The sequence below is a fragment of the Oncorhynchus keta genome, chromosome 9, assembly GCF_023373465.1.
Source record: "Oncorhynchus keta strain PuntledgeMale-10-30-2019 chromosome 9, Oket_V2, whole genome shotgun sequence".
Taxonomy (NCBI): Eukaryota; Metazoa; Chordata; class Actinopteri; order Salmoniformes; family Salmonidae; genus Oncorhynchus; species Oncorhynchus keta.
Genome location: NC_068429.1, coordinates 21,087,585 through 21,100,786, shown reverse-complemented (window position 1 = coordinate 21,100,786; position 13,202 = coordinate 21,087,585). Strand labels below are relative to the sequence as shown.

The window sequence follows — 13,202 nt, the reverse complement described above, 5'->3', positions numbered from 1 at the left end:
TAGGAGACGGTCCTGGCACTTGCTGGACTTTTTTTGGGCGCCCTGAAGCATTCTTCACAACAATTGAACCGCTCTCCTTGAAGTTCTTGATGATCTGATAAATGGGGTTGATTTAGGTTCAGTCTTACTGTCAGCTATATCCTTGCCTGTGAAGCCCTTTTTTTGTGCAAAGCAATGATGACGGCACGTGTTTCCTTGCAGGTAACCATGGTTGACAGAGGAAGAACAATGATTCCAAGCACCACCATCCTTTTGAAGATCCCAGTCTGTTATTCGAACTTAATCAGCATGACAGAGTGATCTCCAGCCTTGTCCTCATAAACACTCACACCTGTGTTGATGAGAGAATCACTGACATGATGTCAGCTGATCCTTTTGTGGAAGGGCTGAAATGCAGTAGAAATGTTTCGGGGGGATTCAGTTCATTTGCATGGCAAAGAGGGACTTTGCAATTCATCTGATCACTCTTCATAACATTCTGGATTATATGCAAATTGCCATCATACAAATGAGGCAGCAGACTGTGAAAATTAATATTTGTGTCATTCACAAAACTTTTGACCACGCCTATACTGTTGTAGTTAGTTCAATAATTTGGAAAATAAGATGGAGCTTCTTCTTTCCTCAATGTGAATTAGTAAATAAATTGCTTTTCACCTCATTTGTCTTCTTTTTCAAAACATAAATATTTCTTCAGGAAAAGTTGTGCTGCTTCCAGCAAATAATTACAGTGAAAGATTCAGAATTTAAATTAACTGGGAGTAAGAGCAGATGACTGACGAAACTGACATCAGCTTCTGCTCCCCTACAAAGAGTAGCTCCTGGGGTGTAGAAAGTAGGAAGCAAAGGGAGCATGTGTGTCACTTTTGGCTATGTCCCAATTCTCACCCTGTGTCCGAAAGTTTGCACTTGCACACCACCTGTCATTGAAACATTTTATTTGTGTACTCATTAGGTAGAAGGAGTCACACCATGTTTAATCCACGATGGAGAGTGCCCACCCTTCCTCTCTCTTTTCATAGGCTTCCATACTGGACCCTAAGCCTCCCCCATCCTTATCCCTTTCATTTATCTTGGCTCTTTGATTCACAAAACCCGCCATGATGGCTCTGTAGCTGTGGGGACTAAGGGAGCAGCTGGAAGAGCTGGAAGCTAAACCAAGTAGTGTTCCACACCTGACACCCCACACACACAGATGGTGGGATGGCTGCTCTGTCTTTTTCTCCCTACACTCTGTGCTCTGCCTGTCTCTCCCTGTTCTGCCTGCCTCTCGAAGCCTCTCCCTGTTCTGCCTGACATTCCATGCCTCTACCTGTTCTGCCTGCCTCTCCCTGTTCTGCCTGCCTCTCCCTGTTCTGTCTGCCTCTCCCTGTTCTGTCTGCCTCTCCCTGTTCTGCCTGCTACTCCCTGTTCTGCCTGCCTCTCCCTGTTCTGTCTGCCTCTCCCTGTTCTGCCTGCCTCTCGAAGCCTCTCCCTGTTCTGCCTGACATTCCATGCCTCTACCTGTTCTGCCTGCCACTCCCTGTTCTGCCTGCCTCTCCCTGTTCTGTCTGCCTCTCCCTGTTCTGTCTGCCTCTCCCTGTTCTGCCTGCCTCTCCCTGTTCTGTCTGCCTCTCCCTGTTCTGCCTGCCTCTCCCTGTTCTGTCTGCCTCTCCCTGTTCTGCCTGCCTCCCTGTTCTGCCTGCCTCTCCCTGTTCTGTCTGCCTCTCCCTGTTCTGCCTGCCTCTCCCTGTTCTGCCTGCCACTCCCTGTTCTGCCTGCCTCTCCCTGCTCTTCCTGCCTCTCCCTGTTCTTCCTACCTCTACCTGTTCTGCCTGCCTCTCCCTGTTCTGTCTGCCTATCCCTGTTCTGCCTGCCTCTCCCTGTTCTGCCTGCCTCTCCCTGTTCTGTCTGCCTCTCCATGTTCTGCCTGCCTCTCCCTGTTCTGCCTGCCTCTCCCTGTTCTGTCTGCCTCTCCCTGTTCTGCCTGCCTCTCCCTGTTCTGCCTGCCTCTCCCTGTTCTGTCTGCCTCTCCCTGTTCTGCCTGCCTCTCCCTGTTCTGTCTGCCTCTCCATGTTCTGCCTGCCTCTCCCTGTTCTGCCTGCCTCTCCCTGTTCTGTCTGCTTCTCCCTGTTCTGCCTGCCTCTCCCTGTTCTGTCTGCCTCTCCCTGTTCTGCCTGCCACTCCCTGTTCTGTCTGCCTCTCCCTGTTCTGTCTGCCTCTACCTGTTCTGCCGGCCTCTCCCTGTTCTGCCTGCCACTCCCTGTTCTGCCTGCCACTCCCTGTTCTGCCTGCCTCTCCCTGTTCTGCCTGCCTCTCCCTGTTCTGCCTGCCTCTCCCTGTTCTGCCTGCCACTCCCTGTTTTGTCTGCCTCTCCCTGTTCTGTCTGCCTCTCCCTGTTCTGTCTGCCTCTCCCTGTTTTGTCTGCCTCTCCCTGTTCTGCCTGCCACTCCCTGTTCTGTCTGCCTCTCCCTGTTCTGCCTGCCTCTCCCTGTTCTGCCTGCCTCTCCCTGTTCTGTCTGCCTCTCCCTGTTCTGCCTGCCTCTCCCTGTTCTGTCTGCCTCTCCCTGTTCTGCCTGCCTCTCCCTGTTCTGCCTGCCTCTCCTGCCTCTCCCTGTTCTGCCTGCCTCTCCTGCTGTTCTGTCTGCCTCTCCCTGTTCTGTCTGCCTCTCCCTGTTCTGCCTCTCTGCCTCTCCATGTTCTGCCTGCCTGCTCCCTGTTCTGTCTGCCTCTCCCTGTTCTGCCTGCCTCTCCCTGTTCTGTCTGCCTCTCCCTGTTCTGCCTGCCACTCCCTGTTCTGTCTGCCTCTCCCTGTTCTGTCTGCCTCTGCCTGTTCTGCCGGCCTCTCCCTGTTCTGCCTGCCCTCTCCCTGTTCTGCCTGCCTCTCCCTGTTCTGCCTGCCTCTCCCTGTTCTGCCTGCCTCTCCCTGTTCTGCCTGCCTCTCCCTGTTCTGCCTGCCTCTCCCTGTTCTGCCTGCCTCTCCCTGTTCTGCCTGCCTCTCCCTGTTCTGCCTGCCTCTCCCTGTTCTGCCTGCCTCTCCCTGTTCTGTCTGCCTCTCCCTGTTCTGCCTGCCACTCCCTGTTTTGTCTGCCTCTCCCTGTTCTGCCTGCCACTCCCTGTTCTGCCTGCCACTCCCTGTTTTGTCTGCCTCTCCCTGTTCTGTCTGCCTCTCCCTGTTCTGCCTGCCACTCCGTTTTGTCTGCCTCTCCCTGTTCTGCCTGCCTCTCCCTGTTCTGTCTGCCTCTCCCTGTTCTGTCTGCCTCTCCCTCTGCCTGCCTCTCCCCTGTTCTGTCTGCCACTCCCTGTTTTGTCTGCCTCTCCCTGTTCTGCCTGCCTCTCCCTGTTCTGTCTGCCTCTCCCTGTTCTGCCTGCCTGCTCCCCTGTTCTGTCTGCCTCTCCCTGTTCTGTCTGCCACTCCCTGTTTTGTCTGCCTCTCCCTGTTCTGCCTGCCTGCTCCCTGTTTTGTCTGCCTCTCCCTGTTCTGCCTGCCTCTCCCTGTTCTGCCTGCCTGCCACTCCCTGTTCTGCCTCCCTGTTCTGCTCCCTGTTCTGTCTGCCACTCCCTGTTTTGTCTGCCTCTCCCTGTTCTGCCTGCCACTCCCTGTTCTGCCTGCCTCTCCCTGTTCTGCCTGCCTCTCCCTGTTCTGCCTGCCTCTCCCTGTTCTGTCTGCCTCTCCCTGTTCTGCCTGCCTCCCTGTTCTGCCTGCCTCTCCCTGTTCTGCCTGCCTCTCCCTGTTCTGTCTGCCTCTCCCTGTTCTGCCTGCCTCTCCCTGTTCTGCCTGCCTCTCCCTGTTCTGTCTGCCTCTCCCTGTTCTGCCTGCCTCTCCCTGTTCAACCTGCCTCTCCCTGTTCTGTCTGCCTCTCCCTGTTCTGTCTGCCTCTCCCTGTTCTGCCTGCCACTCTCTGTTCTGTCTGCCTCTCCCTGTTCTGTCTGCCTCTCCCTGCCTCTCCCTGTTCTTCCTACCTCCCCCTACTCTGCCTCTCTCTACTCTCAACACACACTGCCTGTGTTCTTCCCAGACACCCTGGTACCCACTCCATATCACATACTGCCCCAAAAGATCCCCAGAAGCTGCAATCTATATTGTACTCCAAACTGCCATCAGCAACCTGGACAAAAGGAATACCTATGTAAGAATTGCCACGAACTGGCTCAAAGCCCATAACAAAAGGGAGACAACGTGGAGATAAGGAGTAACAAAATATATATTTATTAACTAAGTATAATATACAATGGTGTGTGTAATCAGTAATCAGTAGTGTAAGTGAGTGTTTTGCATGCATGAATGTGATAATGCAGGGTGTTGAAAGATGCTAAAGCAAAAAACCACCAAGAAACACAACAAAATCTATAAAGGTGTCTGCATGGAGAGAGTCTCCTCCATGAATGGGGAAGTGGTGTATTTATCCTGGGAGACACCGGGCCCAGGTGTTTCCCATGTAGCTGACGACCCTCGAAACTCCACCCACCGGCATCCTAATAAGGAAACAACAAAGAGAGAATACGGCAGACAGAGTGGAAGGGTCGTCACAGAATGTTGTTCTTTGACTATAGCTAAGCATAAAAAAAAAACCATAGTCCCCTCCAAGCTCAGGACCCTGGGATGGAACACCTTCCTCTGCAACTGGATCCTGGACTTCCTGACGGGATGCCCCCAGGTGGTGAGAAATTAACATGGTGCACAAACACTCATACAGTTGTGAAAAGGGCATGACAGCACCTCTTCCCCCTCAGGAGGCTTAAAATATTTGACACGAGCCCTCAGATCCTCAAACAGATCTACAGCTGCAACATTGAGAGCATCTTGACTGGCTGCACACTGCTTAGCACGACAATTGTAAGGCACCCAACTGCAAAGCGCTACAGAGGGTGGTGAGTGCAGCCCAGTACATCAATGGGGCTGAGTTCTCTTCCATCCAGGACCTCCAACCAGGTGGTGTCTGAGGAAGGCCCCAAAAATGATCAAAGACTCCACTCACCCAAGCTGTAGACTGTTATTTCTGCTACTGCATGGCACACGGTACCAGTGCACCAAGTCTGAAAATAACAGGACCTTGAACAGCTTCTACCCTCCATCCATAAGACTGCTAAAATAGCTAATCAAATAGCTACCTGGACTACCTACATTGACCCTTCTTTGCACTAACTTTCTTGCACTGACTATATGCCAACAAGCTCCCACAGTCTCAAGTCAGAATTAGACATTCAGTCATGTTTCTCAAACGTCATATTTTGAAGTTGTTCCAAACATCACATTTCAAAGTATTTAAGATTAAGTTTAGGAATTAACTAGTTAAAACAAAAATATCAAAACAACTTTCTATCGCTGGATTCAAACATGCTGTTCTGGGAACTACATGGAGGCATCCACATAGGAGATTAGCTAGCTAGTGCCGTTAGTGTTAGCTAATTTGCAGCATTAATGTTAGCTATCAAACTATCCAGCAAGAATGTCGAGGTCAAAACCAAAATAAACTATGTTAAGCCATGCTGATATAGTAAGATAAGTCCAATCGGACTGAAACATTTATGCAACTCACTAGCTAACTTTAGCTTGCTAGCTCAGTGACGGCTGCTGGGCGAAGTAATTGTGCACCTCTTCCTGTTTACAGTGTTCCCTATGGGAAATCAGACTAGCGCCACAAAACCAACCAGGGGCCATAATTATATTGCACCTGGGTTTGTTCAGAAACCTTATTGACAATGCAAGGGAAATGGTTTAGGGCTGTTAAACCAAAGAATCCATGGTTTATCATCAGCAATTCTCTAATCATTGTTAATATCCCAATTCCCTTGGTCCTCCATTCCCACACCTGAAGCCTCCAATCCCCAGCAGGAAACACCAGGAAAAAGTGTTGGTACAACTTCCTATTGAGGAAATGTAAGATAACACAAGGTCAAATTTAGATTTAGAGTTACTGACATGAATAGAAGCATATTCAGGCAATCAATCAATCAAATAGATTTTATAAAGCCACTTTTACATCAACTGTTGTCACAAAGTGCTTATACAGATAACCGCAATGCAGATGTAGAAGCACAGTGGCTAGGGAAAACTAGCTAGAAAGGAAGAAGCCTAGAGAGGAGCCAGGCTCTGAGGATTAGCCAGTCCTCTTATACCTGTACTGGATAGAGAGGAGCCAGGCTCCAACGGTTGGCCAGTCCTCTTATGGCTGTGCTGGATAGAGAGGAGCCAGGCTCCAACAGTTGGCCAGTCCTCTTGTGGCTGTGCTGGATAGAGAGGAGCCAGGCTCCAACGGTTGGCCAGTCCTCTTGTGGCTGTGCTGGATAGAGAGGAGCCAGGCTCCAATGGTTGGCCAGTCCTCTTGTGGCTGTGCTGGATAGAGAGGAGCCAGGCTCCAACGGTTGGCCAGTCCTCTTGTGGCTGTGCTGGTGGATATTATAAAATAGTACAGCCATTTGGACCAGATCGTTCTTCAAGACTTTTAAACGTTCATAGATCACAGTGGTTTTAGACAGTGCAATTGTTCAGCACCACAGGATTAAATTCTAGTTGGCTTTTCATAGCTGAGCCTTTAGAGGTTGAGAGTGCAGATCCGGTAGAAAGAGAGGGTCAAACAGCGGGTATGGGAGAAGGTAGCAAGTCCAGTGAGCAGGTCAGGGTTCCATAGCTGCAGGCAGAGACTGGATCAGCAGCACGACCACGTGGACTGGGGACAGGGATAGCCAGGAGTCGTAAGGCCAGGTAATCCTGAGGCATGGTCCTAGGACTAGGCTAATCCCTAGAGGTTTTGTAACTTCACATGATTTAGCCTACTTGTCAGTCCAGATCTGAATGTTTGATATCCTTTTAACTGTACACTGTTGATAGTAATTGTCTCCAAAGCTAATAATTGAATGTCCTGCTACATGGATGTCAGGTTGACACACTTCTGAGTCACAGTAACACACACACACACACACACCACAGATTGCAAGTACAATGGGCAATTGGGAAAAGGAAGACTGCTGCATGGTTGCCCGACACACACACTTAAGTTAGGTTAGTGTGTAGTCAAGGCTTTGCGATTAAAATGATATTGTGCCTATCTTTCAGATCTGCCAACCAGGCTCGGTGGGTAACAGGTAACCTCGTTTCCACCAAGCTGTTCCATGCCAGGAGAGGCACGCCGGAACTTCTGGAGGCTTGCAGACCTGAAGCAGTTGTCACTGCCCTGATCTGTTTCACCTGTCTTTGTGATTGTCTCCACCCACCTCCAGGTGTCTCCTGTTTTCCCAATTAGTCCCCGGTGTATTTATCCCTGTGTTTCCTGTCTCTCTGTGACAGTTCTTCTTGTTTTGCCAAGTCAACCAGCGTTTCTTTCCTCAGTCTGCCCCAGTTCCCCCTTAGCCCTCCTGGTTTTGACCCTTGCCTGTCCTGACGCCGACTCTGCCTGCCTGACCACTCTGCCGGTTCTGATCTCGAGCTTGCCTATCCCCTTGTACTCAAACCTGTTCACGGAACCCCTGCCTGTCCTGACCTCGAGCCTGCCTATCCCCTGGTACTGTTTGGACTCTGATCTGGTTTATGAACTCTTGCCTGCCCCGACCTGCCTTTTTCCTACCCCTTTTGGTATAATAAATATGGGAGCTCAACCATCTGCCTCCTGTATCTGCATTTGGGTGTCGCCTTGTGCCCTTATAGCAGTGTGATGTGGTCCAGGTAATTATCACACGTGTATACACTACTCTCACTCAACCACTCACTCTGTTTTGTTGAATTATTTTCACTTTGTGCCTCTCAGATCTTACACCCCTATCAGCTCAACCACAGCCCTCGCAGCTGCAGTCGTCTGCCCCCGTACCTGCAGTCGTCTGCCCCCGTACCTGCAGTCGTCTGCCCCCGTACCTGCAGTCGTCTGCCCCCGTACCTGCAGTCGTCTGCCCCCGTACCTACTGTCGTCTGCCCCCGTACCTGCTGCACTGGCCTCGACAGGGGATCCAGGAAGTTATCACATCTATAGACACATGCACTCTCTGCCTCACTTGGGGCTCAATTCAATCAGACCTGCAGTCGTCTGCCCCCAAGAGAAGCTCCTCACCGTACCTGCAGTCGTCTGCCCCCATTCACCTACTGTCGTCTGCCCCCGTACCTGCTGCACTGGCCTCGACAGGGGATCCAGGAAGTTATCACATCTATAGACACATGCACTCTCTGCCTCACTTGGGGCTCAATTCAATCAGATCCGCTTTTGCCGACATCTGCATGGCGGTTGTTTTGACGGTGTCTGAGGTGGAACTGTGCGTCTCCTGGCATTCTATCTAAAGCGGACATTGCCATTGGCTGCACTTAGTCACCTTAACCATTCTCATGCAGTGTTTACAAGTTCTAACACTGGAATGTGAGACGTAATCTACACCTCAATTGGGTTAATAGCCATGATATTTTTTACTTATCCATTTTAAACACACAGTTGCTTCAGGATTAGGGACCTTCTCCCTGACACCTGTGACTAGCTGACAAATGTTCCACTGGGTCACAGGGAGACTACCACAACAGCTGGCAGGGCCAGTTACCTTTGGGTGTGTGTAGAGAGAGACAAAGGTGTTTTCTGTCCACAAGATTGTTTTATAATGAGTGCCGATATACAGCTCTGGAAAAAATTAAGAGACCAATGCAAAGTTATCACAGTGGGTGCGAGTGACTGGCCTGTAGACCTCTTCAGTTCTCGCACCCACTGTGAAGTTTGGGGGTGCTTCAGCAAGGCTGGAATCTGCAGATTTGTCTTTGTGAAGACTCATGAATCAAGCCACATACAAGGTTGTCCTGGAAGAAAACTTGCTTCCTTCTGCTCTGACAATGTTCCCCAACTCTGAGGATTGGTTTTTCCAGCAGGACAATGCTCCATGCCCCACAGCCAGGTCAATCAAGGTGTGGATGGAGGACCACCAGATCAAGACCCTGTCATGGCCAGCCCAATCTCCAGACCTGAACCCCATTGAAAACCTCTGGAATGTGATCAAGAGGAAGATGGATGGTCACCAGCCGTCAAACAAAGCTGAGCTGCTTGGGTTTTTGTGCCAGGAGAGGCATAAAGTAACCCAACATCAACGTGAAAGACTGGTGGAGAGCATGCCAAGATCCATGAAAGCTGTAACTGAAAATCAGTGTTATTCCACTAAAATTTGATTTCTGAACTCTTCCTAAGTTAACACATTAGTATTGTTGTTTAAAAATGAACATTAACTTATTTTCTTTGCATTAGTCGAGGTCTGACAACACTGCATATTTTTTTAAGTGAGTTGTCATTTGAGTTGTAATTTTCTGCAAATAAATGCTCTAAATGACAATATTTTTATTTGGGAGAAATGTCAGTTTTATAGAATAAAACAAAATATAAATTTTACCCAAACACATACCTGTAAATAGTAAACCCAGAGAAACGGATCATTTTGCAGTGACCTCTTCATTTTTTCCAGAGCTGTAGATATGTGGACCAAAGTTGGAAAGATATGTCTTAACTGAGAGCTAAAGCCCACGGAACCAGATTCTCGATATCCTCCTACATAGCTGGCTAGCCAGCAGCCTGGAGAGCGGCGCTGTTATTGAAGTTTTGGTTTTATGTCGTGCTGTTTGTGTGTATACTGGTCCGTTACTGGAGTTGTTGTATGAACCGTGAGTCAACTAAGTTAAAAATGGAAGTGGAATGCTCTAATATGGCATTTAGTGGTTAACTATTGGTCTAAAATGGAACATAAAGTTGACGTTACCAAAGTTGGCTTGTTTATCATGAATTACTTTTGTGTTCCATCTAATAGCCCTATTGCTCCCACTACACTACAACTCCATACGTCGGCATGGGTGTTTATATGTCAATACGATAGAGCCTCTCGCTGAGAACAGCTAATAAATACCAGAGCCAGACAGTCTGAGATGACAACACATTATCCCTCTCATCTAATCCCCATTATAATTAGAGATGCTGATTTAGACAAAGAAAAAAGGAAGGAAAGAACAGGAAATAGAAAAGCACAAAGGGACAGAACCAGACACCCAGAGTGTGTTTGTGTGCGTGCAGGCGTGTGTTTGCATGTATCATATTAAGAAACAGAGCTCGACCTTGAGAGGCACCATCAAGGTAACAACCTGGTAATGAGAGAAAAGTGGCCTCCTTCATTCCTCTCCTCCTTTCCTTTCCCTCTTGTTCCTGGTGACCCAAAGGCGGTTTCATCTGTTTGTCTGTGTTCCGTCGGCTCTCTGCTCTCCCTATGTCACCATCTTCTTCTGTCTGTTGCTCACGGCACAGTACAGCTTTTTGTCCTTCATTATCTCAGTCCCTCTCTCCCTGTCCCCACTATCTTCCACTCTGCCACCCACCCACCCGTCTCTCCCTCCCACTCACCCCTTTATTCTCCCACTCTCTTTCACTCTCTCCCAATCTCCAGCTGTCCCTCTTGCCCTCTCCCTGTCCCTCTCCTCTACCTCCTCTGTTCTCTCTGTCATTCAGCTGTCAGCCTTATCTCTCCTATCTGCTTCTCCACCACACCACACTCTTTCGTTTTCTGTTCCATCCCTCTGTTCACTGTTTTTATTTGATTTATTCTCAGTAAGACTTGAATCATTTTCCCTGCAGTGTAGTTGTGTACCCTGGCATCATGGGTAAATACGCTGCCATCCTGTATTATCAGTCCGCTAATACAAGACTAGTAAAAGCACAGTGCACTACTTTTGTGAAAACTAAATGCATTTATATCTTGAGTCTGATAATTATATGTACAAAACAGTTCATATGATAATACATGTGGAAAGGAAAAATAATTGCTTGTTATATGTTTTGCAGTTTCTTGAAATACTTTTCACATAGAAATAAGTTCCATTTGCAAACTGAAATGCTCAATCCTTTTCCATTTTAGTAGATGCTTTTATCCAGAGTAGTGAGTGCATACTTTTTTTGTACTGGTCCCCCGTGGGAATCGAACCTGGGCTAACCAAGGGTTGACATAGTTTCTCTCTGGTCAGACATACAGTATCTCCCAGCTGAGACTAGACCATATACAGTGCCTTGCAAAAGTATTCACCCCCCTTGGTGTTTTTCCTATTTTGTGGCACACATGGAATTTAATTATATTATTATTTAGATTTCATGTAATGGACATACACAAAATAGGCCAAATTGGTGAAGTGAAATAAAAAAAATACTTGTTTCAAAAAATAAATAAAAAAAGTAAAAGTGGTACGTGCATATGTATTCACCCCTTTTGCTATGAAGCACCTAAATAAGATTTGGTGCAACCAATTACCTTCAGAAATCACATAATTAGTTAAATAAAGTCCTCCTGTGTTCATCCTAAGTGTCACATGATCTCAGTATATTGTGGAGAAGTACAGATCAGGGTTGGGTTATAAAAAAGTATCCGAGACTTTGAACATCCCACGGAGCACCATTAAATTCATTATTAAAAAATTGAAAGAATATGGCACCACAACAAACCTTCCAAGAGAGGGCCGTCCACCAAAACTCACGGACCAGGCAAGAAGGGCAGTAATCAGAGAGGCAACAAAGAGACCAAAGATAACCCTGAAGGAGCTGCAAACAGTATCTGTCCCCAGGACCACTTTAAGCTGTACACTCCACAGAGCTGGGCTTTATGGAAGAGTGGTCAGAAAAAAAATAAGCAAACATGTTTGGTGTTCGCCAAAAGGCATGTGGGAGACTCCCCAAACATATGGAAGCAGGTACTCTGGTCAGATGAGACTAAAATGTAGCTTTTTGGCCATCAAGGAAAACACTATGTCTGGCGCAAACACAACACCTCTCATCACCCCGGGAACACATCCCAGTGAAGCATGGTGGTGGCAGCATCATGCTGTGGGGATGTTTTTCATCGGCAGGGACTGGAAACTGGTCAGAATTGAAGTAATGATGGAGGACGCTAAATACAGGGAACTTATTGAGGGGAAACCTGTTTCAGTCTTCCAGAGATTTGATCCTGGGATGGAGGTTCACATTCCAGCAGGACAATGACCCTAAGAATACTGCTAAAGCAACACTTGAGTGGTGTAAGGGGAAACATTTAAATGTCTTGGAATGGCCTAATCAACTCCCAGACCTCAATCCAATTGAGAATCTGTGGTATGACTTAAAGATTACTGTACACCAGTGGAACCCTTCCAACTTGAAGGAGTTGGAGCAGTTTTTCCTTGAAGAATGGGCAACAATCCCAGTGGCTAGATGTGCCAAGCTTATAGAGACAAACACCAAGAGACTGGCAGCTGTAATTGCTGCAAACGGTGGGTCTACAAAGTATTTACTTTGAGGGGGTGAATAGTTATGCACATCTGGGTGAATAGTTATGCACACTCTAGTTTTCAGTTATTTTTGTCTTATTTCTTGTTTCTTTCAGAATAGAAAATATTTTGCATCTTCAAAGTCATAGGCATGTTGTGTAAATCAAATGATTACAAACCCCCCCAAAATCCATTTTAATTCCAGGTTGTAAAGCAACAAAATAGGAAAAATGGCAAGGGAGGTTGAATCCCCTCGCAAGCCACTGTTGCTTGACAGTTTACCCTATTGGAGTGACGTAGACGGACTCATAGACTGCATTCACACAGAGGAGAGCTGCAGCAGTGCGTAAGGGTTAGTTAAGGCTGTCTATTTCATCAAACATTCCGACTGACTCTGGGGAAGTCATTGACTTTGCAGATCTTTCTCTCTCTCTCTCTTTCTCTCTCTCTCTCTGTGTATTGGGAAATGGGGAAAGAGGAGAGAAGCCTTCTGTTGAGCATGCCATTTGTTGAACAGTGTGTGAGTGAGTGTGTGTGTGTGTGTGTGTGTGTGTGTGTGTGTGTGTGTGTGTGTGTGTGTGTGTGTGTGTGTGTGTGAGTGAGTGAGTGAGTGAGTGAGTGAGTGAGTGAGTGAGTGCTACACTGTCAGGGGAGAAAAATGTCACTGATTGGGGCGAGAACATCATTGTAACTTCTCCTTTCTGCGACAACAGGGTTATTTTGGGTGAGAGATTGCGATGCTTATTTTCTTTGAAAGAAAAGGCACTTGCAGAACAGATAATGATGGCCAATGTCATTTAAATTAGTCATTCATCGCTAAATCCTCAATACATGGCAATAATAGACACACTAATGATGTTTGGGTTGAATTTTCCTACCGACATTAGTACTCCAAATAATTAGCAAATACCACTATTTTCTCTCCTCAAAGACCATTGCCACTGAATGAAACAACAACTGAGTGCTGAAATTGCATTAGAAATTCAATCACAAA

At 47.6% G+C, this 13,202-nt stretch overlaps 1 long non-coding RNA gene across 1 annotated transcript; it reads right to left on the bottom strand.

Moving 5' to 3' along the window:
* Window positions 1-4,166: 4,166 nt before the first annotated feature.
* LOC127931794 (uncharacterized) lies at window positions 4,167-7,224 on the bottom strand. The gene is made up of 2 exons (XR_008143084.1): window positions 5,520-7,224; window positions 4,167-4,455 (listed from the first exon to the last, which is right to left on the bottom strand). It is a non-coding gene; the product is annotated as an uncharacterized LOC127931794 (long non-coding RNA).
* Window positions 7,225-13,202: the final 5,978 nt, after the last annotated feature.